Source organism: Poecilia latipinna, unplaced genomic scaffold (genome assembly GCF_001443285.1).
Source record: "Poecilia latipinna isolate Pla-1442-1.1 unplaced genomic scaffold, P_latipinna-1.0 Scaffold570, whole genome shotgun sequence".
Classification (NCBI taxonomy): Eukaryota; Metazoa; Chordata; class Actinopteri; order Cyprinodontiformes; family Poeciliidae; genus Poecilia; species Poecilia latipinna.
Genome location: NW_015113186.1, coordinates 130,784 through 135,244, shown reverse-complemented (window position 1 = coordinate 135,244; position 4,461 = coordinate 130,784).

Sequence of the window (4,461 nt, the reverse complement as noted above, 5' to 3'; positions counted from 1 at the left end):
TATTTACCGAATGACACTTCATGATAACAATCATAAACATTCATAAAGACTTCTTCATGTTCATGACAGTGTCATGTCAGTCTTATGCACACCCCTTCAAATAAAGTGTTACCGCAAGTCTCTCAGGAATGACATCATGTAGCATTTTATATTACACTGCGTTAAAGCTAACACAAATGTACCAAACTCTCCAACTCCTCACTAATGAAATGCTGAATGAATTTAGTGTTTTTAGATCTTTGCTGGTGGTGAATATTGCACAGCCTGATTAGTGCAGTGATGTCACAGCGTGGTCCTGGGCCAGGGCCTTTCTGTGTGGCTTTGTCATGTTTCCTTCCTCCTGAACACCAAGTAGCTTGTCTTCTCAACTGGAGATTCTGCATTACCCACAGGCATGAGTGTGCATGTCAATGGTTGCTTGTCTCATATGTCTCTGGTTTGACCCTGGAAGGGATCAGTAATGTGTCCATGGTGTTCACCGTATCCCACACACTGACCTCTAAAAACAGCCAATAGTTTCCACAGTCACTGTGTAAATTAGAGAAAAGCACAAGTAAAACAAAACTTTGATGTGCTTCATTTTATATAATTTTTGCAGTTCCAAGGTGGAAAGTCAGATTTCAGCACCAGCAACAACCTTCAAGGGAAATATTATGTAAAATTGGCTTTTGTCAGCTTTATACCATGTTATAATGTTATTCCCTCATCAAACAAATGCCTGCAGTGTTGCTTTGACCCATTTATGTATGTTTTAGGAACGCCTGTCCATAGATTGCACTGCATATTAACCCAAAGCTCTGTCTTGGAGCTTCAGTCTCCAGTTGAGCTTCAACCTCGCAGATCACATCCCCCACATAGCTCTTCCAGACTAGCAGCAGCAGCAGTTAGCAAAAGCCTGGTGGAACTACTTCTCATACGAACTACTTCTCAGTCCAGCGCATCAATGGAGACGGAGAAGAACAGAAGTGATGAAGTGCTGAAGACAGATTGTTGAAAAGAGCAGGAGCTTCTTAAAGACAAAGATAATTCCAAGGCACCAGGTTGTGATGCAAAGTCTAATTTCTTTTAAGTTGTTTTATTTATAGGTATAGCTTTTTATAACAACTGAAGGTAACATTGTTACTTGATTGTGCTATAAAGTGGCACTATATTCTTGGAAAATACGTCACAACCCCTTCCAATTCAATATGGGTGCTGCACACATAAAACACACTTAATTTTGCAGAAATGAACTGTGTTCTGTTATTATAGCTGACAGTTTGTATTTCATTAAGTCAGCCACACTGTGTAACCAGACATTTCCAGATTTTAATGTTATCTGTGAAAACCTGACAGTAGCATCTCACAGACAAAACCATATCGACCCAGTTGATTTATATCTGTCAAATTACTGGACAGTCTCTCTCCATTCTGGTTTGTGGGTGCATTGTTGGCAATCCAGTGAAAAAATAATTTACTAGCACAAATATCTCATGTGAAAGCCCCTCACAGTAAACACTGTCCCTACAGAGGCATTCAACTGTTGGGAACTACATGGTAACTGAAGCAGCTGCACTTCTGTAAGCACATTTGCTCTTAGTACTGAATCACTAAATACATCACTATTTCACTATTTCTGTGAACATTTTTATATAAATAATTCAATTGCTTTTTTCTAACCACGTTTTTAAAGTGTTTTTGAAGGTGCTGCCTTTGTATAAAAATGAAAAATGAGATTATTTTCAGATACCGGGTTGAAGAAGTGTTTTAAGAAGTGCTTTGGATCATTGTCCTGCTGCACAGCCCAAATGTCCTTAGATTGAAGGTCACAAACTGACAAGTTACAACTTAACAACAGGGGCTGATGTGCTTCCACAGAGAGGCAGGTCCTTCTTGGAGGACGGCACCAGCTGAGATGATGCTGCCATCAAATAGGCATTCTTCTTCTTCTTGTATTAACTTTTTACTTTTCATTAGCATGGAAGGAACTCCTACGTCAGCTCTTCTTTTTTTATGTCTCTGCTCTGTCTTCTCAAACCTCCAGTCGGTTGTGGCAGATGGCTTCTTGTCCTGGACCAGGTTCTGGTTCTGCTGGAGGTTTCTTCCTGTTAAAGATGAGTTTTTCCCCTCCACTGATGCCACATGGATGCTGGGTAGGAACGATTGCTGTAAAGTCATCCAAGTAATTATCTGCTGTCACAATATAGATGCTTGTCCAGGAGAAGTGAATGCTGCAGGTCAACGCTGGGTTTCCTTAGATAGAAAGCTAATAAAACTCTGGATCAATTTGTCTGATTTTAAATTTGGTTTGATGATGTGAAACTCTGAAACATAAAAAAAAAGCAAAAACAGAAAAAAATAACATTCTAGGGAAGCGTTGGGTGGGGGGGATATTGTTAATAGCACAGTGGGAATAACTTCAAAATTATTTCAAGGCAACAAACATTTAAGAAATTGCTTAGAATAAAAATAGAATAAAAATGGAGTCATCCTTTATGCCTGGTGCACATGTTTAAATGGTCTGACTGTGAAGATCGCTGTCCAAGTCAAGTCATGCATCAATACATTGCTGTTGAGTTTTTTTTTTTCTTGGTGTTGTAATATAAGACATATCTTTACATAACATGATTTTAAAAAGTTATTTTTAAATCACACATCTTGTTTAGCTTAGCTAATCGTACTTTGCTTCTCAGTAAAGACTCCTCTGGAGATTAGACTGTAAAAAAGTTGACTCGTTTTTCCTAAAGACCTAAAAAGGAATAATCCTCTTGACAAAAGGACAAACATTCATTCTGAATTGTTGGCCATGAACAAAGTTCTGTGGGGTTAACTCAACATTTGGCTTAATGAAAACTACAGCCTGTCGGTGCCGTCCAACAGCTGCCCCAGCTGGCACTAATGGAGCCAGAACAGCCTTAAAGTCAGTCAGCCATCAGTCACACTGCCCCACCCAGAGCTAGACATCGCTTCCAGTGCAGTGAGGGGTTGAGGGCAGGAGGGGGGGCGTATCCCAGAAGCTCTGGGATAGCTCTGGAAAGCAGAGGGAACTGAGGGAAACTTGATTCTGGGCCAGAACCAAGTTTCCCTCAGTTCCCTCCGATATCCATCCGTTTCCTGTCTGCAGTATTGTGAGGGTTGTTTCCTTTTAAAGGTGCAGTATGTACATTTTAATTAAGCTAAACGATTTTTACATATTTGTTAAAGCAGATGTTCTATGAAAACCTCTGTTTCCTCCACCTCCCCTCAGAGCTCCTATTGAACAAATGAACCTCTCCTGACCAAAAACGGCTGACCAGAGACAGGAGGAGGGGCCTGGCGCTGTCAATCAACTCATGTATTCACTGCTCAATGTGCTAATGGCAGAAAAACAGCTTATCATTACAAGATAACCACTTATGTGCCGTCATCAGTGGCTATGCTATGCTAACTAGCCTGGGTGTTCACAAAAGGATCTGCTAGCTTTTGTGTAGCAAAGAGCAAGGGGGAGAAAAGGTCTGGGCAGCACCACGTTCTGGATGATTAACAGCATTAAGACACACCTCCTGGTTCTGATTGGTTGTTTCTAAATAGCACTCCACTGTAAACCATTTGAGCTGCATTTAGTTGTGCTGACCACCTTCTACTCTTTAAGTCAAATAAATTAAGGAGTTTTAGATTCTGAACAGTTTGTGAAAGATAAACTTACAGCAGTGAGTTTTATTAACTTTGTATTAATTTTGTCAGACCTCCAAGAATTGAATGAATTAGATTTTTTAGGTTAGCACTAAAGAAATGAAGGAAGAAAAAGACAGAAGTGGGAACTATTTCCCAGAGTGCTTAGCAGTATATTTTTGTATCATGTATTGAAACGTGAGTGAGATGGAGGTGTGTAACATTGATCTGACTTGTGTGTGTTATTGAAGAAAATGCTTATTTAAATGTAACTGTCAGTTTGCAAAGCTTGAGGATAATGTTCTGTTCATGCTAAATGTTTCAGAGCAGAATTCATTGTGATGTTTAATATAATTCATTATCAGATCAGAATTTTTGTTCATGAAATTTGAAACAAGAAATTAAATTATTCTAAAGTAAAATAAGTAGTTATTTTAACTTGACATTGTGAGTGAAAATAACAGAGAAATGTGTCTCTTTAACTAGGTGAGGGAAGTTTTTTGTGAAATAATTATTTAGTTTAAATTAACAGCATTAAGTTAAAACTTACAATTCAAGATTAGTGAACTTAAAAAAATACAATGTTTGGAAAGTTCAGTGACTGAATACTTCTGAGAGGGTTCTACAGCACTTAAAAGTTGTTACGCAAGCTATAGACATGTTTTTATTTTATTTTATTTTATTTTTAGCAACAATAGGAACACATGAACACTTGTTGCTAAATGTTTTATTATCTTGCTGTAAAACTAAATCCTGTTTAATCCTCCTGGAGTGCTTAGTTTGCCAGGTGCTAAAGAGAGCATACCTCATGCTTGCAAGGTTTAGCATTTC